At 37.6% G+C, this 25,931-nt stretch overlaps 1 long non-coding RNA gene across 1 annotated transcript in view; it reads right to left on the bottom strand.

Annotated features, from left to right (window-relative positions):
• Nucleotides 1-337: 337 nt before the first annotated feature.
• The window catches only part of LOC141963629 (uncharacterized), a 150,325-nt gene continuing 124,731 nt past the window's right edge, over nucleotides 338-25,931 (bottom strand). The window contains exon 4 of the long non-coding RNA XR_012634187.1: nucleotides 338-357. This is a non-coding gene — a long non-coding RNA (uncharacterized LOC141963629). The remainder of the gene's footprint in view (nucleotides 358-25,931) is intronic.

Below are 25,931 nucleotides of genomic sequence, written 5' to 3' on the forward strand. Positions count from 1 at the left end.
GACAAGGCCGATTTAGCTAGAAAGTCAGTAAAAAAAGCTCTAAGACAAATTCAAAAGTTTCTAGATGCTTGTGTGCACCACATGTAATGGTATCAACGAGAACACTGAGTGCTTTGAAATACTGAATCACCTGTGATGGTCAAGGTGAGAGTCCCATACTATTTATTTCAAAAGGAAATAGAAATGGAACAACTAATTATAAAGCTAGAACTATACTATGGGTAAATGTTGGCTTCAAAAAGTAAGTCTATTCATAAACACATCACACTGATTTCTAGATACTTATCAGGTCTGTACCTGAATATCCAGCCAGGCTCTCCCAACTGAATCTCTGTGACTCCAGTGCTTGAGGTGTTCCTACAGAACAGAAGGGAAAACAAAATAAATTTTTCATTTTTATTCATTTATTTCAGCCTTACTCAGTTCTTTAAACACCCATGATTGAAACTCCTCACAATCACTTAAATTCAAGTAGCAAGAAAATGATACTTCTGATTAGAAAACTAAATTGAAATATAATTAAAATAATTAAATGGGAAAACATGTATTAACTACCGTTATTTTTTACATAGGAAAAATCAGGGCCACCTGAGAACTAGCGTATCCAGACATTCAAAATGCATTATTTCTCCAAGCCAGGAATGTCAAAAATAATCTCCCCACATATTCAGCTACACAGACTTTTATATAAATCACTGAAGATATCACCCTAAGGGAACTGAGGATGAGTTGCCAATTTCATTCCGCGGGCTTGCAACAAAAGTCTCTCAAAACGAATTTTGTCAAATTGTAAGATCAAGGGAAGTTTTGAAAAAGGAGAGTATTTTGCTGTATTCTTCTCTTTCCACTTGTGCCAAAAGAGATTTCCAGACATTACAAATTAGGTAAATTGTTGCACCTGAATTGATTACTAACACAAATGCCCTTTGAATTAATCCAACCCATGACAACTACATCAAGTAATTTTGCTATCCACACAGAGTGACAGATGCATGGACTGAATCAGGAATCAGATTATCCAGTGAAACATTGTGCTATCAAATCAAAGCAAACAGGTTTCATTACACACACTATAAGAAAAGCCAAACTACTTCAGCTAACAAGTTTTAAAGGACTGATTTTCAGGATGCTGAGTAACACATGTTAACACCAGAATAAGCAGCCTAAGAGTAACTCAACATGCCAAAGCATAGCAGAAAGGGGGAATTTACCACAGTGCATCACTAAGTGAGGAACAAGCACTCAGCAAAGGCTCCCAAACAAATGCCACTGAACTTTCAAACAAATCTGCTCTGACTGCAGTGCAACTTTCTGTGATTACTTTCCATGAATATTGTATCAAATGAAGATTGCTCACTGGAACACTGAAATTTAAAAGAATGTTGCACAGCATCTGAGGAAAGTGAACTATGAATTTTTAATTTAAGTATTCACATCAGAAACAAGTCTCTAAAAGTTTTCAGTCTTCCAGTCAGACAGACATTTGGTGTGACCTCTGAGTGCAAGTAATACAGTTTTAATTTCAAATACTGAATAAGAACAATGAATCCTGACAAGCATCAGACCAAGAATTAATGAGACATGGCTTGCGTTTTTCCTGAAAGTAAAATATTGGAATTGCACTTCTAATGGCATAGTATTTTTTAATCTTTTTATTTAGTTTTCAGAAGAAAAAAATACAAAGATAATTAAAATTCTATCCTCCACTGTCATCCACATGTAGCAATTTATGCAACTCCAACCCACTCTAACTCCTACTTACACCAGAAGAAGTTGATCCAGCTGATTGAAGCCAGCTGACTGAAGCGGAGGGGGATCCAGCTGATAGCATTCTTGGAGAAATAACAGAACTGCAGCTCCTCTACTAAATCCAGTAACAGGGATTCTTCTCATTCTACTGAGCCACAAATGGTGTTCAAAGCTCACTAGGCCTTAATAAATCCTACTGAGTCATAAACTTACATGATAGTAAGTGCATCAATTTTTCCTCATTTTGAACTTTGCGAGTTATTTTTGTAACAGAAAATTATTGTGTATCATACACTACCAAAAAAAAAAAACCCAAACCAAAAACCACCAGATACTTAGTACTTCCCAAACAATTCACATTTTAGGTTATACCACACAGAAGTTTCAGCTGAAGAAGAATTTAATAAAGAATGCTAAGCATCTAAAACTAGGAAGTTATTACAAAAGCATCAATGAGGCACTGGAGAGAGTCACTACTAATTAAGAAATGAATTAAGAGAATATGTGCAGGACATAATTCTGTTTCTATACTGTACAACTGATACAAGAACATATTATAAGCTTGATACCACTCCTGTTAATAATAATGGCTTGCTATTTTGTCTTGTACAACCAAGAGTGTTAAGTTCCTGTAGAGCTCATGAAAAGTGCTCTCCTCCAAAGTCAAGATGACAGGAAAAAGAAGAGGAGAACACAGAAAAGAGGAAAATGAATTCCTTTTTTGGTTGCTTTTATTTTATTAATTTACTTTTGCTCTCAACTTGTAACTACTGAGTAGATTTCCATGTAATGGTAGGGGGGCAGGAATCCCATTACAGCCACTGGGAATGCATCAATGACCTCAGGTGAATCACAGTCCCACCACACACTGATATCATTGGTGGCAGGTCTAGTTAAGGGCACGTTACAAGGATGCAAACAGACACGTATGAGCAACCACCACCTATGCTTTAAACAGCTCAGACATAAGCCCACTTTCACGGCAAAGCCGCGGAGCTCTTTTTGCAGAGGTTATGCTGAGCTGGTAAACTCTACTCCACATCACTCCAGAGCTGTGATTCTCATGCCCTAGTGAGGCAGAACAGCATATTTTAAATAAAGCATGGGGCCAAGTTCAATTTTGCAGCTGTGCTTCCAAAATAATGCTCTCTGCAGACAACAGTGGCATGGCAAGAGGAGAAGGGAAAGTTCACAGCAACTCTGGCCTGGCTAAACTGAAGCCAGTAATCTGTAGAAACCCAAAGGGGTATCAGCTGCAAAAAAAGACAAAAAACCACTGGAACAAAATGTGTGGAAAATCTAGGCCAAAATGAGGGGGAAAATGAATTATCCATGTGCCAATCCTCATAAACTCAGCCCATTCTTCAAGTCTGGGCTCCTACAGGTGCTGATAAGTTGGACAGTAGCTTTTACATGTTTTAGTGATTAAAAAAATTAGATTAATCAGCCCGTAAACATCAAGAAAAAGTCCTGGTGAAAACTGCGTATTCTACCAGGCTTCAAGATTATTTAACATATCAAGACATATGTCATAGACTTCCAGATTAAAGCTTTCATGACCTTTGCTAAATACCATCTTTTGTTCTCTTCCTTTATTCATGTGGTGACCCATGAAAACATCAAATCCTTCCTTCAGAAACAGCAAGTGCATAATACTTGCTTTCCATTGCCATGCATGTCTTCTTTCACTGTCCCTCTTAAATAAATAAATCATCTTTCTCTTCCTCAATCCCCTACAATATATACCCTGAAAAAATGTTTGCGAAGAGCTACAATAGCCAGACCCATTTCATGCTAATATTTCATGCTCTGATTATCTTTTTTTCCAATGCATTACCTTTAAAAAAAAAAATTACCTGCTCAACAATACTATATACAGTTTATTTCTGTCCTGTGAACGTTTTGTGCTTATTCATGATACTGTTCTTTATTTCTTTGGTTGATGACACTGTCATCTGTCACCTCATCTGTCATTTACATCTCATTAATATCAACTGTGCCCTCAGGGATCAGTTTTGTCATTGGAAAATGGCACAGAGGGTCTGCAAATGGAAGAAATACGAAGAATCAGTGCCAAAAATAGTAGAGACATCTCATCTCTCTCTTTCAGACCCCACAGATGCTCCTGTATATAATCACAGCACGTTGATGTTGTTCTAGTCACTAAGGTATAAGGAAGTTGTATTTAATGATCACATTTTTTTTTTATTGGAAAATTATCTAGCTAGCCGAACAGCAAGCTGGCACTGACTGCAACCCGCAGTTTCCTGCTGCCCAGGACCTTGCCTACACTGAAACAGCCACTACTAAAGACAAGGCTTGATGATTCAGCCTGGGAGAGAAGCACCAGGATGGAATCACTGGGGATACTTTTTAAGTCTTCATTTCCCAAGAAAAGTTGAGTGGCATGTGATGTAGGTAAATGCTTATCATGCCAGTAAGGGTAGGTAGAAATGTAATTTCTCTGAGTACCCCACACACACTTTTCATTTTTACAAACAATTATCAAAGTCTCTACATTGTTATATAGTGATGCTCTTTGCAAAGAAACTAAAAAATACTTGTCCAACCACACCATTACAGCAGTGCTGCCAATCCCACCCACTGAAAAAGGTAAGAGACGGGCTGCCAGGACCATCGGCTTAAGTCTCATGACAGATGTCTGATGGGTTGAACACTGGAGGTTTTTCTACAGAAGAACTTAGTGAACTTTCCTGTAGATGAAAGCTTTGGGTTTTTTATATCTGTAATAACTTTGGAAGATGAGGATTTAAGAAAACACTGTGAAACACCTGATAAAACTTTGCAGCCTGCTGGGCTGTCATACTTGCAGGCTCTTGAGTGTATTCTGCTGTGCAGCAGTAGATCTATCAGCATGTTCAGCTCCTTCTTTCTGCTGATTTCTATTTTTATATAGATGACAGAAGATTTTCTGTTTCTCTCTGACCCTCTTCTTGGAAGCATCATTCTTGCCTTTTCAAGCAACTACCAGTTGCCTTTTCTGTGATTAAAAAGCTCTTCACCATATGTATTAAAATTCCATCAGCTTGCACCCAAATAGACCTTTTTTTACAGAATACACATTGAGGTTCATTATATGGACATTTTTAAAGTTCTGGCACTATTTAGTCATTCTTTCCTAAGATAGTTAATGCCCCAATGAATGTCCATAAATGTGGCACTTGTAGGCCCCTGTGAAAATCACAGCTGTAATGGCAGAAGTTTATGTTCTATCAAATCTACTGTAGTGCCACTCTCATTTCAAGTTGGACAATGATGCACTTACTACAGCCACATAATAAAACAACTTTTAAGCTATTTGTCTGCTTGGTTCATTTACTCGCAACTATATTTAGGAAAATATCTCATAGAGTTGGCTGCTCAGTCACTCACCTCTACATCTTCTTAGTCTTAGCACTGGGAGAATCCTCCACTGATTCACAAGTACTGCTGAATAGCATTCTGTACAGACATCTGCCTTACTGCACAAAAATGAACTTAGAACCTATTTTATTGCGAATAATGTCTACCAGACCTTCCAAGAGGTGTGTATTTCATACATCCTCCACTACACCCCCAAAACCTTTATCCTAATTTCAGTCGCCAGCTTCTGATGTCTTCATATATCACATCTAGTGATCTAGGCATCTAGTCTGCCTCATCTTTTCCACTTCAGTGGCTGCATATCTCATTGTACCATTGCAGTTTATCCATGAGGCCCACACCTTCCAAGCTGCAACATCAAGATGACCGCTCATCCAGATAATCCTGGTCAGTACTGTCACAGATTTGACAACAGACGACTGTACCTGTCACATTAGATAAGCTATCCCATTTGCTTCACATTAAACAGCAGGGCAATACATAGATATCATCTGTCACACGAGAAGCCTTGGTGAAAAGACAGCTCTATCACACACAAAAACCATGAAGAGCAGAAAAAGCCCAGCAGCTGGAGGAACCGTATTTTAATATTTAAAAGATTCCCCTTCTGAATGAAAATTAATTACAAGGCAAATCACACACATGCATATAGATGAAGTCACTTTACTAAGAGATGGCCTATTCTTACCCTTGATCTCTATCAGCCATCTTGTTTCCATCAGAAATGCTCTTAGTATGATAAGAAGTTCAAAAAATGCAAGGAATTAGACACAAATCTTCAACCAAATGACAGGCTGTGCTCCTTACATGACATGAAACTGCAATGAGAACGTTTGAAAGTCTGTAAGCATAATCAGGGGAAAGATGCATTAGAAACACTCTCCAAAATATGAACATTTTAAGTGTCTCTTTATTCACCTTTGCAGGAAAGAAACTCTATGGAGGTCACACCATTTATGATGTTTTATCCAAACACACTGATGTGAACGGCCTATATGTAAATTGTCATCAAGTTGCGGCTTCTCATTACCTAAGTAGACAGTATCCTATTACCCTAGCCTCTGGAAACAGAGGAGCTCTTCCAGCAAAAGTCATTGCAGCAAATTCCTGAAATAAACTGGGCAAAGGCAACCTGGAAGGGTGATGGACATCTTATCAAACGATGAGTTTTTGTACAGCAGTAACAACTCATCTATGTTAACTTCACTGATTTAACTTTGATTTTGTTTTGATATTTTAAAACTGATTTATGGTGTGATATATATAGATTAATATCAAAATTCAAATGAGGTGTAAAAAATCATTCATTGTGTGTAAGCAGCAGTGAATTTGGGATATTTGTTCTACACTTAGGAGACCTTACTGTATAAATTCATGTCTAATACATGATCTGTTTATGTAAAGGGTCATATAAGTTTACAGTCAATTAGTAAGGGTAGTGATTATTAAGGTCTGGTGGCACTGTACTTTTGGTTGAAAATCTAGAAATCAAGTTCTTTTTTAGAAAGCAAAACTTATAAAGGTCTCAACATCACCACATTTTTTTGAAACTCTTCTGGGTGAATTTGGCCTGCAGTCCATAGCCAACTCCACTCCAGCTCTGTAATCAGGGGCTGTAGGATCACGTCAGGATCTCAGATTTTATGACTGATCCAAAACTGCATGTATCAGTTTACATGGTTGATAATACCATGAGAATTTATGGCTCAGAATATTCTTCAAATAGAAGTTAGGTAGAACATGACAGATTTGCTATTTTCTCTCTCTCTACCCTGATCACTAAAAATGTAGACTTTTTGTCAAAAAAATTAGAACTCTCAAGTTATTTCCATAATTCTGTGTTTTGATAATTTTGAACGCAATTATTTTACTGTATTAAAAACTTAAATTTTTCACTTAATAAAAACTTCAATTTTATATCTAGAAAAGTTTTTCATATAAAATTTTCAAGAAGCACTTTCAAGCTTAAGTGTATATTCACTTGTTAATGAGGATAAAAACAACCAAAGAAGAATTAGAACAACAGCCTAAATTTAAGAAGAAAGTGCAATCTTCAACCCAGATTGCAGCAGCTCGCTTCACACCAAATGTGAGTTACTTGCTTAAGTGAAGTTCTGCGTTACCACATCTGAAATGCTTTTCCATTCGTGCTACGCAGATTATTAGCAATCATATATTTGACTGGAGTATGTACATACACAAAGTCACTTAGCTTTTAACCCAAGCAATAATACGATCTCAGCAGGAAGCTGGGAGGATAGCAATGTTCAAGATCCTGCAGCATCCATATATTATAGCGGCAAGAGTAATACAAGAATCTTAATAGAATTTTCTGTCTGCCACAAACATATTTACCCATTAACTCTGGGAATGCAGTGAGCCCCACAGGTACAGGGCAACATTTTCAAAAACCCTCAAAGTGTTTTAGGAATTCCCACAGGATTTGGGCTGAGTCACTAAGGAGTGTTAAAAATTGCATACCAAAAAAAAAAAAAAAAAAATTAGCCCAGGAGCTTGTTTCCCACACAAAGGACTTTAAGCTGGTTTCCAGCCCAGGAAAGACCAGAGACAGACAGGAGTACGTCTCTTGGGAGGTAAGCAGCGACTCTCAGAAGAAAAGGGCTTAGATTAACTGAAAGATACTGTTGCCCGACTCCAGAACGCAGCAGAGAGGCAGCTGGAGCGTTCAGCTGCGTGGTCCTGCTCAGCTAACGCAGTTCTTCCTGCGGTGGCCACAGCGCTCATTGTTTTTCAATGCCTGGAAGCAAGATCAGCAGATGTAGCTGCTCTTTCAAGAGCCCTTTAAAATGGGTCTGTTATTTTGATTGTGCAAATACCAAAATCGTGCATATGTATCATGACTCTAGGTGTGCTAATGACCATCTAGATACTAGTAACTGTGATCAATTGTAGATGCAGTAGAAAACTAGATCTAGATGATGGAGTTCACAGTTAAAAGTGAGTATCTGAACAAGGGTTGTTTTTTGCTTCGACTTGATATTTTGCTTAATCTTAACAGATTAGTGTCCCCTCCTGTGAACTGGGAATGTTCTGGGATATATCTGTGATGGTTGTTATTACCTGCTCTACGGGAGAACTGTCAGATTTAATCAGTTTATACTTAAATGTTCTAGAGATGGAAATTGTATGTCAGGCCAAAGTACTACTATTGCTTAAGTACTATAAAGCAGGTGCAGCATTGCAAATCTCAGGAGACTAGAAAAGAGGCGCTGTATAAAGCGTAATACAAACATTTCATGGTTGGGGGCTTCTGCTGCCATGCTGTTGTTATTATTTTCTTTCATTATTTAAATTCAGTGTTGATAAAAAGTCAGCTCATACTGGAAATTACTGCTAAATATTTTAGGAACTTCACGGGTTTTTTCTCTTTTTTTGCTGCTTTGTTTATGTACTTGAAGTAACAGATTGTTTTTTAAAAGGATGGATTCATTTTAAAATATGAATCACACAGTAATCTTACAAGGGAGAAGAGGAATTAGTCATAAAAACAATTGTGTATTTAAGCACAGAAGAATGTGTAGAGCAGGGTAGTGGGGGGTGGGAGGCTGAGATAGACACAAAGCTGCCATAGCTATTTTGATCAGCAAAAATAATACCGTAGTGGAAAAAAATGCTAAACCAGCTTCATAGCCAGCAGAGGGAGCCAGGAAAAGCCCTTAGTATCCAGAGTTAGAGAATAAAGAGAAATTAAAACAGATGCATCGTTTTTCGCATCTTTTCTCCCATCTCTTTGTTGAAAGTGACAGTCTTGGAATCTTGATACAGATCATTTCCACTACTGCAGAGGCATACTAAATGCAATGGAGTACCTTTAAATGTTTCAGACTTGCTTTCCATCAGAGACCAACAGGATTTATACACTTCGTAGAGAAAATGGAGAGCTCTGCATGGACTTGGATGACTTGCCTGCTGTGCACTTCAACCCTGGTACCAGAGACCAAAGTCCTCCTGCAGTGTTCTGCAGAGCTGAGCCACAAAGAGGATGCATGCACTGATCCATGGCTCATGCTTCTCCCAAAATACTTATCCATAGATGATTACCCCTGAATCAAATAACCAAGACACTGATACTGCACCTGAGTGGAGAAATGACTAATACTGGATTAGCTATGGACTCAGACATTGCTGTTATTCATCAAATAGGACAGCAGACAATTTGAAGCCTTATTCAGCCAGCAACATAAGTGACTGAAGAAGTTACTGGATAGATTAATAATATCACATAAATCAACTCTTTTTCTAAGCGAACAGACTAGATCACCATGGGTTGTAGGAAAACCCAGCCACGTTTCTTTCACTGCAAGTTGTCTTATTCACACAGTTCTGAAAATCTGAGCCAGACCTGGGCAAATGCTCCTTTACATTTCTGGACAAAAATCCAGAAAACCTCCTTGGGGGTGTGTGTGGGGGTGTGTGTGTCCCTATATTACATCACTTTAACATTTTTTAGGTGCTCATTTTGGGTCCTGCTCTTCAGCTACAAAATCATCCAGGTAACTTTATTTAAGTGACTAATCCAGAGTCTGAATGATCTGCTCCTTTAAAGAGGTGCACCAGCACTTTCTGTAAGTAGAGCAAGACTGACTTTGGGCAAATTGTACATAACTCCTTTTATCCCATAAGCAAAATACTTATTCCAGAACATCTTAATTTTCATTTAAACCATGACAGTAAATCCACTAGTTCCAGTTTCACTATTGCTTTGTCTTGGCTGGTCAAAGACATATGGTTCTGCAAGGAACAAGTGATGTCACAGGCATTTTTCAAATTATTATAAGTTTTCCAGGGTTTCTGAAAACAGATCTTTTGTCTAATACCGACAGAAAGCTATATTCACATTCATAACCTTACAAGTTTATAAAAATAATTTGAAACATACCATAAGGTTCAGGATAGCATCACCTGACTTATGCCATCTGAAAGGACTTTGATCAACACTAGGCACTTCAAATGCATTGGCTATAGTGAGCCATGGACCAGGGTTTTTTTTTAAACTATTATCTTGTAAACAACTCTGAAGTGCAACTAGAATCAAGGAAATGTCAGTCTATTCATGAACAGGCTGTTAACAGAAAAAGTTTATATTTATGGTTAATAAAACCCAATTCCTCCTAAACTGATCATATTCTTCTGTGCCCTTTAAACTGACAGAATGAAAAGTAGAAACAGGCATTTAAAGAGTCTTTAACTCGGTTATGAGTGCGCTTAGGACAAAAATGACTTGCTGAAGCTTACGTCATGTGCTATTATTTTCCACTATGACACAGAATCATAGTTGTTTGGCCCATAACAGTGATATGCAAGCATCTTCTGTCCCAAGCGTTTGCTCTGTTGCAAGGAATACAGAGCACATTATGTTCTCAACTCTCAGAGCAACGATAGGGGAGTATTCTGCTGGCTGAGTGGAAAAGAAAGGAAGAGAACTATCATCAGTAGTTCGTATTTATGTAGAGTCTTCTTCTGTAATGATATAAATGTTGCACATTCAGCTGCACACTTTGGATTGCAAATGATGCTTGAACTGCCAGACTTATCCTGAACGCAAACGTATTTCACTTAGCCCTTGCTGTCACATATTATTATTTCCCTTTGTTTTTTTCATGAATATTACCTAAAAGTCTTGTAAGAATACTTTACAACGCCCTAAAAATGGTGATAAAACTCAATTATAAGGAAATACTTAGCAAACAGGTCTGAACTTCTTTTTTTTTACGTATTCAATGATTATAATAGCTCTGGTGTTTTTCCCTTTTGCAAAGTGTGTACTTGTTCCCAAGAGATACTGATATATGTGCCTTACCAATGTTCTTTATCTTAAAAATAGCATTAGTAACACAATATAGCAGTTGCTTTGGTAACTGATTTTTTTCCCCTTTTAAAGGCTGAATAAATAGTTGTGTAATACACATGTAAATTTTCCGCGTGTATGTGATTGTATTGGGTCGGAAGCAACTTTTATACCATCATTTTTTCTGTGTTTCATGAATATGCATAAATGTTGAGGTATGACATGCTTACTAAGTAAATAACTTGTGTCAACATGGCATGTGTTGATTAAAGGAGAGTATTTGGAAAACTATGATTTTGAGTAGAAGCCGCAAAATTAACAAGTGTTGTAGGAAATAAAACTCCAACTAGTTTCACTCTAGTGGTAATCTTCACCTTAATGAGAGTCCCAACTGTACAGGAACTTGGGAATGAAATAATTATATCATGCGTATTTTGAACTGATTTCAGTAGCAGAATCCAAGCTTTGTGATTCTGGGGCAAAGCAACAAAAAGCGCCAAACTACTTAAACTGCACAAACCATTCACATCTGGCCTGCAGTCCACTTGCACTGTGGACTACTCATGTTTTAGAGCAGCCACAGTTCCTAGCAGTGCAGTCCTGCACGGCACTGGCTACACGGGACAGTTACACTGCAATATCCCAGGAAAGCAGATGAACCTCCCTCCAGTCATAACACCCGGTACAAACCCAGGGAGCAACTAATCAAGGGTCAAGTAATTCCAGTTGACTTCATTACCAAAGTCCAATTGATACTGGTGAGAGAAGGAAGACACTGTGTGACTCCTGGCAAAATGAAACACCTGACAATAAGCAATGACATTTCTACTGAGAAAGTACCTGTGACTAATTTAGAAATGCAAATTATTTTAACATATGCATGGACATATTTGGACATAGTACAGAAGAACTGACACATCATGCCACTGTGTTGTACCTGAAAACAAGTTAACTTCTCCCCCCTAGAATGAGGGCAAATATATTTGATCTTAACTATTATAACATCTTTCTAACGACTTACTTTAAATAAAATACTATTTTATTACTGAGAGCATTAAAATGCCATGTTTATATAGCAAAGATTTAATTAAAATTCAGATTATAATAATAATTTAACACTGAAGTATAGAGCCAAATTTCCTTTGTTATAAATTATGAAGGGTATGTGAGCACAGATTCACGTGACAGGAATATGCCACACTATAATATCTGTGAATTAAGTACAGATTAGAGCAGATGACCATATTGCTACTGAATGGCCAAGCTACCATCCAAAACCAGTGAATGCTGCCTGACAGTACCAGAGAATGAGTAAGTAAGGGTAAACTTTTTCTAAGAATGATTCCTTAAAAGATGTACTCAACAGACCTAATGTTTCTAAAATTAAATGCAAGGGCTACCAAAGTCAACTGAACAACTCCTATTAATTTTGTCATTAGGCCCTAAGAAAAGTGGTTGCTTTGGAAAAGTCCTGTTTTAAGTATTTTAGGAATATAAGGACTTTGGGTCAAGAAACAGATACAGTCCTGAAAGTCTCAGAGGTCCTTCAACATTGTAAAAAAGGCACAAAATCAAATATAAAGAGGCCTATAAAAATACTGTTTTATCAAAGTCATTTGTAAATTGGACACAGGTGGGAGTTGTATCAGCAGCTCCGGAAAATTTTTAGCCTTTCTGCATTGTTTAATACTAAGAATTGACTTTTTTCTCAACCTCTGAAAAAGATTGTCCCACTGCCACCTGAAAAGGGCAGTACTTCAAAAAATGAAAACTATCATGGCTTACTGTCTCCAAGTGCATGATCAGATATCATCAAGCATCATCCTTCCCATGATTACTTTAGAGGAACTATTCAAACTGGTTTTCAAGGTGCTTAATCTTCTTCCTACAGGTCCATACTTACACCTTGCCCTGCATAGGAATTTAGAAATAATTTTGTTCAGTGTCATCAATTATTTCTCTGTGTGTGACAGTGGAGAGGTCTAAAACATCCTTTTCTACCTGTTTTCACACTTCCAGGTACCCATGATAAAGATTCTGATGTTTTTAAACACCCATTTCATGTCATCTGATGTCTGGTGGGACCTGTGTTCATTTAATGCTTGTTACATGTTATCATCATGTCTTCTCTAATCCTGTTTCTAACATTCCAAACTAATTTAAACCACACAGTGTCATAAAACTGCTCTGATGCCTTCACATTAACTAGCAGCTTTACCAAGAGAAGTACTTCCCTTTTATCACTATAGGCAGTGAGTTTCATGTGATCTTATTTTCAACAGCAAATTACTTCCTGTTGTGAGTTCAACTGTTTGAAACACTCTGCAAAGAATCCTACACTGCAGGAAATAGTCCTGTTCTATTTAAATATTTGTTAGTTATACAAATTACTTCCTTTCCAAATTGCTTTGCTTTTTTTTACTTTTTAAATTGTTCAGTTTAATTATCAAACTGCTTTCAACTGCAGGATAGCTTGGGGTTTTTTCAGAATACTGTTAGTTTTTAGTTATCTCTGTAACTAATACGTGTTTTTACTACATGCTTTTCAGCTCCCATAAAAATATTTTGAAAATAACTACAGCATCAGAAAAAGTAACACTGGGATATTTAAGGTTTAAAGGATAAAGTTTAAGTGACAAAGTGATTTTTCCATTCTGATGAAGACAGACCTTGTCATTTCAACCCTTAAAAAGACAAACAGCTAAACATTTCCTTTATTTTTTTTCATGTCAAAGCCAAAGCATATTATGATTTTATTTTAAATGGGAAAGAAGATAGGCTCATGTTAGATGGAGTGCATTGAACAAGTACCAGGGATATTTGATTAAATGTTTTGGAGGCAAATGCACAGTGACATGAGCCTAATGAACTACCAACAGCTTTGATTTGATCCAAATGACACCACTTTCAGGTTATTTAGAAAGGTCACTGTAAAAATAACGATGCATTTTTAGGATTAGCTCTCATACCTGCTTGCTCAATAGACCAGCACGCATCAAGCAATGACAAAAGCAGTTTTATGAAAGTTGAGTAGTTACGGCTTAAGTCCGTCATTTACATCAGGATCTAATTATAGAAGGCTGGGTCACGCCGCTGGCTCTGCCTGCTTCCTCCAGCACCCCAGCCCGCGCCGCTGAGTCAGTGCGGGCAAGTGGGAGGAAAGTCTCCCCCTGATACCTGCTGTCCACCGGGCACAGAGGCCACGGCTCCGCTTCTGGTGAGAAAAGGAGGCACACTCCTGTCTGATTTCACATGTTGACATTTCTAATACACCCCTGCTCAAAAAAAAAAAAAAAAAAAAAAAAAAAGGAAAAGAAGTATGGGAAGTGTAACAATCATTCTGCGTTATTTTCATCTTTGCCTATTCAAAGCTCCAAATGCAGACTTTGCCCACAAATATGTTCAAAAATGCAATTAAATGTGTGAAATAAACTAATTCTAGGGTTGCTGCGTTTTTAACACCATCTACTTGATCATCTCCTTGCCAAATAAGGGAAAAGTCCACAAACAATTTTCATCCACAGAAAGTCAAATCTTCACAGGGCTAAAAGTTCAGACTTCAAGACTGCTTTCTAAATTACACCAAAGACCTGCATTATTTGTCAATTTACAGGAAATTTGTCTGCTGTGCAATACAATTGTGAAACAACTAAATTGTGTAGAAGGAGGACAGCATTTTGTAAAAGAGGAGGATGGCTCTGAAAATTAATACAGAAAGTTGCATTTAAGAATGCAGAAAACTCCCTAAGTTTCTTGTACAGAAAATTGAAATATTAAAATATAACTTCTTTAGCAGCCAGTGCCAAATATGTCATTGTTAGTAGTGTCAATACAATTCACCTTCCATTTTTTTATTTCCTAAGCTTCAAAAACTTAGTCTATGCCTGTTAGCTAATTTTTTAACTTCAGTCCATTTACCACGTTTTAATCTCACAAGGGCAACAGGTCTGGTTAAACAGATCTTCTACAAAAAGGCTGGTAATTATTGATAGCAAAAGTACCATGTAGTTTTGGTATCCTTTTTGGAGGCATCACCACTAACCTTTTGTGCTGATTTTGGCTGGGGTAATTTTCTTCATAGTAGATACTATGGGGCTATGTTTTGTATTTGTGCTGAAAACAGGGTTGATAATTCAGGGATGTTTCCGTCACTGCTGAGCAGCACTTACACAGAGTCGGGGCCTTTTCTGCTCCTCACCCCACCCCAGCAGCGAGGAGTCCGGGGGTGCACAAGAAGTCGGGAGGGGGCACAGCCAGGACAGCTGACCCCAGCTGCCCCCAGGGGTGTCCCAGCCCCCAGGGCGTCCTGCTCGGCACAGACAGCTGGGGGAAGGAGGGGAAGGGGGGCACGTTCAGAGTGACGGCGTTTGTCTGCCCAAGTCACCCTAACACATGTCGGAGCCCTGCTGTCCTGGGGATGGCTGAGCATGGGAAGTGGTGAATGAATTTCTTCTTTTGCTTTCCCTATTAAACTGTCTTTAAACCCATGAGTTTTCTCACTTTTACTCTTCCAATTTTCTCCCCCATCCCTCCAGGGGGGAGTGAGCGAGCAGCTGTGTGGGGCTCAGTTGCCAGCTGGGGTTAAACCACAACACCTTTCCCAAGACTATTTGTTCCTGACTTATGGCATCCTGGGACTTTTACAATCATGTTAAATGTTGCTTTTTGTATAGCTGTCTGTTACTGATTACAATTGGAACAGTTTCTATACATGGAATTTGAAGTCAATTCTTCATTAAGAAAGAAGTATGCAATCATATCTAGAGGAAGGAAGGGGAATGAATTTATAACATCCATGTTTACTGAAAAGTGAGCCCTCATTCTGACTGTGATGAATAATTCCAATCTGAAGGAATGGGAAGAGTTACTAGACAGAGTATATTGCTGTATGAAAGAAAACACAGTATCTTCATTCAACAAACGAAGGAACAAGAGGATCCTGAAATCTAAGCAGAAGGCCAAGTGCTTGGTTTTACTTTTAATTAAGGTGATAATTTTATATGACTGTATTAAAAACAAAAGAAGGTGCCTAGTCATTGCTGAGAAAATACTGTTTGAAGGTCAAATTCCTCTGCAGCTGCATAGAGGTCACCTGCATTTTGCATAAAGGGCAGAACTGGTGCTGTGGTAGGAAAAGAAAATACCTCTAACATTTAATCTGATTTTTCCTCAGCTTCTAAATACTTAGTACATGAATATACGGAAGTTATTCCATAAGTTTACAAATCTGAAGGGCTCAGTCTTCAAATAGACATTCTTGCAGAACTAATATATAATCATAAACAAAGGCAGTCACTTAGAAATGTTAGCAAGCTTTCTCCATACAGACATTTTCTGGCAAGTAAAATTATTTCATTATTTTAAAGGTTGATGAAGTTAAATGATGGCAAAAGCCATGAGATACCTCAAATACACGATGATTCTCCATATGTTCAGTGCAGATATCAGTCCTGCATCAGTCTGCTGAACAGGCTCATTGTCCTGCCAAATTCTTGTAGGTTAATATTTTCAACAGCAAAGAGCCATGCAAAAGGATACATCTTCTACTGGTATAAATGAGACTGAATTCAAAGGAGTCACTCCTTCAAATGGAGTCATCTCATTCTGTCAACACTAGACCGAAATGAACTCTGATATTTCTCTTTAATAAGCGATATTAAGGTAGGCTTTTTGTCTTTCCCTCTCCAAATAAATGTTAATAGTGCAGTCAGACATTTTAAAGCATGTTTAACTGGAGAAAGTGATAGCTTAATATGCACATTAATGGTGCTGTCCACAAAGTAAGTTCCAGAGAACTTAGGTGAATAGCATTATGCCAGTGTAGGAAGGAATTTTTATCTACTTTTTGAAACACGGTAACTGACTAATAACTAATGGAGACAATGACTCTTTAGGTCTATGAGCTCCTAGGTGTCTACTGAGGAACATTTTGAGAACCATCCTACCTTGCTGTTTGTAATTCTCAAAAAAATACCATGTTGCTTCAGCTAACTGGTAAGAAGAATGCGAAGTTGACTGGATATCAATATTATTACCAGACAATGCAATACAATTTAGCATTCTCTCTCATTTTTCCAGAAAGCTACTAAAATAAAAAATTTAGACAAACATTTCCACTGCTAGTAAAAACAGCAGAAACTAGCCTTGATACAATATTTTTAGACATAATTTTCATGCACTGGATATAAAGTTCACCTTTGGGGCTTTGCCTCCTGCTTCCTTCTTGCAACCTCGCTATTGCATACACTTTCAGGTCAATGTCACTGCTCCCTTCCGGCTCCAGGATCCCGTAATTCAGCCACACACGGCTGAATCTTTTTTAGTTATCATCAGCCACCTTTGGTATACAGATTCTGGAGCAGGAGAGCAGGAGGGTGGCCATGGCAGAGCACCCAAGCAGGGTGCCACTCATCCCAGCACTAGGCCGTTGGTGTGGGCCTTCCCTGCCACGCCACCTGGCATAGCCAGGGTTGGTCACGTTGTGATTCAGCATTGTTGTCACATAACACTGACACCCCGGGATCCACAACTGCTACATGGTCTGACATTGGAATTGTCATGATTCCAACGGGGACTGTGAATTCTGGTTCCTTAACAGATCTGGGCTTCATGCCAAGTTCTTAATAAATCAGAATTAGGAGCTCAGATGTCAGGAACTGGTATGATGATCCGATCCAAGCAGAGAATTTGGTTCCAATCCCCTCACTTCACCAGGCAACTAGAAGAATGACCACCCAGCACTGAGAAAAGCTCAATTTAGCAATGCATATTGCTCAGTTTAACAAAGTGAATTGCACATAATAATCTTCTGCTCTCAGAGCAATCTGTCTCCTGAACAATTCTACTTCATCACAGTGAACTAGTTCAAGAAGAAATTATTTTAACCTTGGCATTAGAATTCTGGATAAGATATTTAATACTCACGACTGGACAAAGAAATAAGATCACAGGAGACATACTGCTCTGAACTCTGCTTTTTCCGTTTTATAGCTTTGCAATCATATTGGAGACCTAGAAACAAAGTAAGGAAACTATTGGACAGAAACAGATCCTCTCCTTCATTAGAGCTCTACTTGGTGCAGAAGACAGAGCAGATATTAGTAAGGATAGAGCTCCTGGGCTGAGGTCCAGCTTTGAAGCCCCAGCAGGGAGTCCTCCTACAGTAAAGGATTTCTCTTCTAGCCAGCTCTGGCCAAACCCCATGCCCTTTGTATAATGGAACATACAGACCAGAATGTCAGAATCCATTCCAAGAATTGTGTCAGATATCAGTTAACAAGGAGACTCATTTTTACATATTTTATAAATGCTGATGGCATTTATATGAAGGCTTTGGGCTTTGCTGGAGAATAAGTATGAAAGAGCCTAGTTTACTTCCTTCACTGAGGTTGCTTTTCCAGTTCCAAGCAGCAGGATTGCAGCAGAGTCAAGATAAAAGAGTAGGTCATGCATAATTAAATATTAATTTCTACCAAGTTTTTAGAAATGTCAATAATATTATTCTCAGTATGTATGAGAACTTGACTATTTCACAGTTTTTCTCAAGTGTTTTACTTACACTAACATGTTAGTGATATTTTCACTAATTCAAATTTACTTTCACCTTTTATCAATAACATTATCTACATAAGATATTTTTGTTAAGCTGAACAATTTTTCTCACAAAGTTAGTCTAATATTAAAAGTAGGTTTAGACTGGCTGCATATTTTGGGGAGTTAACGTTTTCTCTTGGTAACTTTTTTAAAGGAATTCAGTGTTTGGATGCATTCTGCTAACATTGAAGTCACTGTGTATTCTACCACTGATTTAGATGGGGAAAATTAAACCAAAAACAATATTGGTGGCAAATGCCAGCCCCTATGCTTGGTTCTGAGCAGGCATCTCACTTTTTTATCGGTTATAAATAGATGTCATATCTAGCAGAATCACATTCCTTGTTGTTAGCCAGCTCTTTAACAGCAAAATATTTGACCACTGCAACATTTTTCTACCGGAGTAGTTAATGGAAACCTTAGTATAGTTCCTATTATGTATTCAAACTATTTGCCAATTTCCTCTCAGCATGTGAAAACCCTTATTTGTGAGCAATGTGCTTCATATACTGGGAATATCCCAAGGAAGGCAATTACTGCATAAACCGTGGTTACGGTGTAACGTTCTCCAAAGTATAAAAGCATTAGGCAAAACAGATGAGAATAGCTTTTATTGCTACCAGAGTCTGCAAAGTAAGAGCTACCCTTTAAAACCAACTGTACCAAAGGCTGACCTTAGTTAAAGTAACTCAATCACATGCCAGTTGGCAACACAGTGATTTTATCAAAACACCTTCTGTTTTCATAATGAACCTCATGAATTTTTGCTGAATTTGCTTTACGTTAAATTTTAAGTGCAGGTATAGCTTCTCTTTTAAGAAATACAGAATACCAAATCATTTATTCTTTAAGGTAGAAAAGTTAAGGAACACATTTGCACACATCAGTGATGCCTCCCTAAGTTTTATGGACATATACTTTTCTTTAAAATACCTAGCAGATGGCTCACAAGTTTCCAGAAATGATCACAAAAGTCAGGCTTATAGGTCAAACCATCTTCTCTGAATATTAACAATAGAAGTAGCTGTTATTTAAAAACCAAAAAACCACAGCCCTATTGAAGTACTCCAATATAAAAATAACACAGGCAAATTAAAATGCACTAACACCTCCTCAGAATTCAAACCGTTCATAGACAGAGTGGAAAAATCCACAACTCGTACCAAGGGAAAGGAAAAGGTGATTAGGGTTATACAAAAAGGAGTTCGGGAACAGTTGCTCAAATACCTTTCAAAGTAGGGATATGGAACAGAAAGGGAAATAAAATTAATTTTCTAGAACACAGCGTAATCATCTTAAGCTAAAAACCTGATGGCAAAATTCATCTCATATGAGCAATGTTTGTATGCAAAACTCAGGAGATGAAGCTAAAAAAATCAGTGCATTTATGATTCCTGTAATGCCAAAAAGACACCTTAAATCAAAACCCAAAACATATTAACAATGACTCCCATCAAACACTGAAAGGAAGATTTTAGAAGTCAAGTTCAAAAATAACTCTTCATGTTTTGAAAGTGTTTTGCGTGATCAAACTCTGTAATTCGCTTCTAGAAACAACTTCACAGAGCTTCTCAGTTCATCAGAAATTGTGCCTGGGTGTAAGGTCAGAGGCAGTTTTCCACACCCAGCTGTGTGATTCATCCCAGCTCCACCAGGCAATAGAAAGTTTTTCTCTTTTGCTTTTTTATTCATGTCTTCAGTGCTTCTGATATCACAATGTGCAATATTTGCTCAGCTAGAGAGAAGTGATTTTTTTATTGTACTAGATTTCATCCAAGGAGCGGAACACTTTGTCATCAGGACTAAATATCATTGTACTGGTGTTGCCTGCACCGTAAGCTGCCCCGCAAAGGAAGATACAAACATTTTTCCATCTTTCTTTGGAGCTGACCCTTTCTAGGTAAGTAACTTTCTTACAATGCAGCTCCTTCTTTTTTCTTCTATTGAAACCTTCTTACTCCTTGAACAATTTCTAAATTAAGCCTCCCAATCTTATGTAAAGGATGGGCTGGGTAATGGAATCTTCCTGCACACGGGGAAATATCTCAAACAGAAGTGATAAGCATCAACATTTTTTTCTGAGGGCTCAGCTGAAGTCAGAAGTTAGTTTAACATTTCAAGCTGGCCACAAGGTGTGGCACCCATTTTAAACTAGATGGCAATGCTTGGAATGTAAAAATAACTGACGGAGAGTAAAAGAGGCTGTATTCTACCTGGGTTTTTTCCATTCTAGATCTGACACCTTAATGACAGGTTAGACTCAAATATTCCTGTATGGAAACATTCTTTTGGAAACTAAAAACTGATAGTCTTTTGATACTTTGAAAGAGTTTTTTCCCAAAATCCTACATAATTTTCTAGAAAGTTATATCACTGCTATACAATTTTATGAGCTATTTCAAAAGTCTATCTAAGGTATCACTTACTATTTAGTTCTAAGGGTAATTTTAAAAGTTTCCATGGGACTTTATTAAATTCTTGTAGAATCCTACCATTCTTGTTCCTATTAAATTTCATAGCATTTTTCCACAGGGGTTCGCACAGTCTGTTAAAGCAAAAGCCTGGAGTCAGTATAATCTAATTTGGACATGCTGATGAATGAATTTAAAGGGAAAAATTGAGTCATCATTAATTTATAACACATTGCCAGATTTAACAGTAAATACCGATCACCATAGTTTTAGAAATAACTATCATGAAGCTTATGCTCCAAGTCTTTTACTAACTGGTTTGCTATCACAAACAAGCAAACTCAAGAATTTTGTGCTGATGCAGACAGCTAGATATCTGCAATGGGTCCTAAACCATTATTCTTGAAAACATAATTTTAAAAGTCCAAATAATGTAGCTTCTTCCCTCAAATATCCTTATGGAAAAAAATCAAAAAGCAGACACAAAATAGTTTACTGTTATCTAATTGGCAAGCAGAGACTCTAGTCTGAAACAAACATATTTTATGACTATCCAGGATGAACAAATAAATTGGGGCAGAGAGCTAATAATTTATGCCAGCATTGCTCCATGCATCAAAGATCTTATATGCTCATGGGAGGGCATTACAAAAATTAGACTAATGTAGCAGAAAGAATGAGTTTGATCTTCCGTTACAGCATTATTCTACCACCATTGCTTTGCATTTTTCAGGCAACTTCACAACAAACATCTCAAAGAGTGGGAAAAGTTTACCTGCTGATTGTAATTCACCAGGCTTAACACTAGACTGTGAGTCTTCTGAAAAACATGTAGCAGAAGAGAACAGTCGTATTTCCTCTGTGCTTGCTCCCCTTTATGTAGATGACTGTATATTTGATGAGAATATTTAAAATCTTTTCCAAGCTCTTTGATCAGGTTGTTAATTGTCATTTAAGCAGCTCCAATTGTGCCTAAAGACCATTTATAGTATTCTTTTCCCTTGGCATATGATCATCATATGGGGACTGACCCAAAGAATCTCAAATGGCAGGTGGGAAGTTACCGTGAAAATACAAGAGGTTATGAAAGGGAACTCAAGTTTTACATTCTGAACTACTTCAAGAGAAGGAATGTAACTACATAAAGCCCAACTTCTATGAATATGCTTTACAGTGATCACAAAAGGCAGCCACCTTCAGCAAAATAACTCAGGAATGTCACCACATGTAGTATAAATGACAGGTTTTTGATGCTAAATATATATATTCAACATTTCCAATAAGCATTTAAACAAAAATGTGATAAAACTGACTGCTGATTTATGGTACTCTTCCTCAGATATCAGGATCACAGTTTCCAAAGGCGGTAAGAAATCAAAACAAGAAGTGGTCTGCAATGTAAATATTTTACTGGTTACTACACTTAAGGCAGGCCATAGCCTCTCAATCTACAAATAAGACCACCTGCAGAAGTCTACCAGAATGTGAAACTGCAGTGTTTTGTAGGAGATGTTGCAGTAGAAACCTTCCTGCAAAGTCTGGCCCTTTATAACACAAAATTAGGAAAGATGTCAAGAAACTTCTCACTGAAATCAACAGAAAGTCTTTTAGTGACCCCCAGTTTCTTTCACTAACTCCTAAAGCTCAGCTGAAAATAAAAATATTTACTTCAAAATAACAAGCAATGGCAAACTGGAGCAAGTTCTGTTACTGAAAAACCCCACATGGATTCCGCTTTCCATTTCAGAATAAACGTTCACTGGTTGAGTAGTCACTTCACAATACTCTTCTTATTTTTTTACATATCTCTATATATTGATGTATAGTAAAAGCAATTTCTCATCTATACGATGCAGAAGTGAATATAACAATTTTGTACTTCATACATGTTCTCCATTCAGTGTATATTTTGTGGACAAACCTCTGAGACACAAACCCTAGTAACTCATTAGCATAACAACAGTGTATTAATAACATCAATGCCATAATAAAACAATAATAGCTTAAGGAACATCAACATTTTGTCACCCATGTATCTCCCATGAAAAAGAATACTAATATAAATGCCACTGATAAAAGCATGACTTCATTCTTCTGTCACACACAAAATATCACTACCATATAATTAATGCCAGTAAACTCACAGGCTGTACTCATGAGTTGCTCTTATCCCTCTTGGAAGGAAATCATTCCAATGGTTTTCATCATATGCAAGTCACTTTCGGTACAACTCTTTTCAATCCAAAAAGAAAAGCATTGTTTAAAAATTCATTAAATTCTGTATTTTCAGTCAACTCCTGTACACAAAAGGAAGAGGATTCACAGTAAGGGGAGAAGAGCTCCTGCATCAAAGGGATCCGTGCCTGTGGTTGGTTTGCTGCCATTCCATGAAGGACTGAATTCGCATTATCACTTGCTCTGGCTGATGAACCACTACTGCTTACCAAGGCCCCTAAAAAAGTGTCTCCCAGCAACACCAGTTGTTTCATTAGGTTCTAACTTAGCTGAAAATAAAAATATTTACTGCAAAGAAATAAGTAATTGCAAAAGCACCAAAGGTACTAACAAGTTTTGTTATTGCCTATCCAGCTACTGTAGGTAAAATAGGGGTAATTGCTTGTTACCAATCAGCCCATGTGTTGCAACATCTGATTCTAGCACATCCCGTGCTGCAATCTGACTAGAAGGATGAGAATTGAGGTGAGTCATTACAGTGAGATGGGACAGGCAGGGGCACTGTTGCAACTGCCAGGGGTTGTCATTTTTTAAATTAATGCTGGAGTACCAGAACAGGCCTCAATACTGTGAACTTCAGTAAATAAGAATTAAAGTTGTGACCCTCTCACTTGGAAGAGGCAGCACTCACCTGGACCCACATTTTAGTGATGCTTCTTCCTCCCCTCAAAAGTTACTTGGGCAGCAATGAAGTGGGGTCCACTGAAAGCCAGTATCACTACCAAAATTTCTGATGTGGGGCAAAGAAATCACTCCAGGTGTCTGTGAAATCAGAGATGTGGTACTCCTCCAGATCAAGAGTCTGGTTTTAAGAATTCCTAGTTTCAAGAAATGGTGATGGGCAACATTCTGTTATTTACTTTCTTCCAATGACAGAAAACAGCAGGAAAGCCCAGTCATGCGATGGGTAACTGCTGGGTCCTGGGGATCTGGATTTTGCTATGGATTGTGCCTCTCTAAGACTGGAGAGAAGAGTCATGAACTATAATATATACAACTGGATATATATTTGTACATGCATATTGTATATTTATTAGACAAGGGGGTGAAAAATTATCAATATTACAACTACGCTGGAGGTGAAAAAAAGCTAAAGGAATGCAGCCTTTAAGGGTAACACTGCTCAAAGAGATTAATATCCAGTTTAATATGCATGCCACAACTACGCACAATCATTCACGCACACTGATATGGGAGTCTACATAAAAAATCCTTTGAAGAGGATTTTAAAAACCGTAACCCAAAAACTTTTAGAGAGTAAATAAATTCTCTTTTATATGTCTCCAGGAAGATATCTGGTTTCTTAAAAAAAATCTTATGCTTCTGGAAGTGTGAAAATCCAACTAGAAGTCTAGAAAGTCGGTTAGAACTGAGTCCTTGTGCTTGGTTTACAGATCAGTGCACAGCTGGACAGCAGATACACAAATATAAAAATCTATTCATAAATAAATTCTTGTTTTCTTTCTCTCCTTCCTCTTTCAGTTTCGTTTGTATGTGGAATTTCAACAGTAAAAAAATACAAAATACAAAATACTGTGTTTGGTGAAACACAAAATTGCAGCAAGTATCATGAATAATAACACCTTTTTTCCTATTAATAAAGCAATGTAAACTACTGTTTCTCCTTCATTTACTAATTTATTTAAATGTCTTTTCTCCCCAGCCTGGATATAAACTGTAGATTAAAGACTTCATGCTGGTTTTCTACCTATCTCTTTCAATATTTTACAGATGCAGAATGAGTCAAGTTCTGCTATTCTGCCATGGACTGTGCAATTTAATGTCAGATGGTTTGGTATAAATAAGCACTGCTAATCGGTTTACTTATATTGTATTTCTCACAGGTTCTGGATGGGAGATTGATATTGCATTTTTGAGTCATCAAGAAGTGTGACAAAATTAGCTCATGGTAAAAATTGTATTTAACAATCAAATGTTGCTTCTGAGTGCAAGGTCATGCAATTTAAAAGCTCTGGCCTTACACTAAAGCAGAAGTGTTTATTAAGATAACTTCTGTGATTCATTACCAATTGTAAAAAACAATTTTGTTTTCTGAACAGAACAGCATCATTATTCACTGATTTTTACTTGCAAACACGTAGCTGCTATTTGCATATGAGTGGAGTTCTGCTTCTTAAACAAAAGAAAAGAAGGAAAAAAGGACATAGTATTGTTACTTCAGAACACCAGTTCCAACCTTCATTGCTGGGTACAAGACCTCATAAAAGAGATCTTGCAAAGCCAAGCTATCCTTTGTGTTCTTCTGCACAGTTAAGACCATGCATCAAAAGACAGTCCCATGTCAGAATGTTTTTTGCTGGAAGAAAAAATTTTCCATACAGATGAGAATATGGGAAACATGAAACTCCATGATAAATGTGAAAAATCTTCAAGAGCAAAGAATTAAACGCAAGCTGCTGCAGCCTCTAAACTCTCCAACAAACTCTGTTCTAACAGCATGAAAGGAAGAGTGGAGTGGACAAATGACGGTAAATTGAATGAAGTAGGAGATTATAGGGGAAGAAAAAAGGTGGCATGTCTTCTGGAAGTGAAATTGCAGGAAAACACCAGAAAGTTGGAAACTGAAAACAGAATTGGAATGAAACCTTTATATGCTGTGTGAATCACTGCTTGGCTAGAAACCAGGAAATAATTGCTGGAACAGGCAAAGAGTGAAAAGCCATTATTATAAGACCCTCGGCAGGAAACAAGCAAGATGACTCTGGAGAAGCTGCTGGGCTGGCTCTGGA

Source organism: Athene noctua, chromosome 9, assembly GCF_965140245.1.
Source record: "Athene noctua chromosome 9, bAthNoc1.hap1.1, whole genome shotgun sequence".
In the NCBI taxonomy this organism is placed as follows: Eukaryota; Metazoa; Chordata; class Aves; order Strigiformes; family Strigidae; genus Athene; species Athene noctua.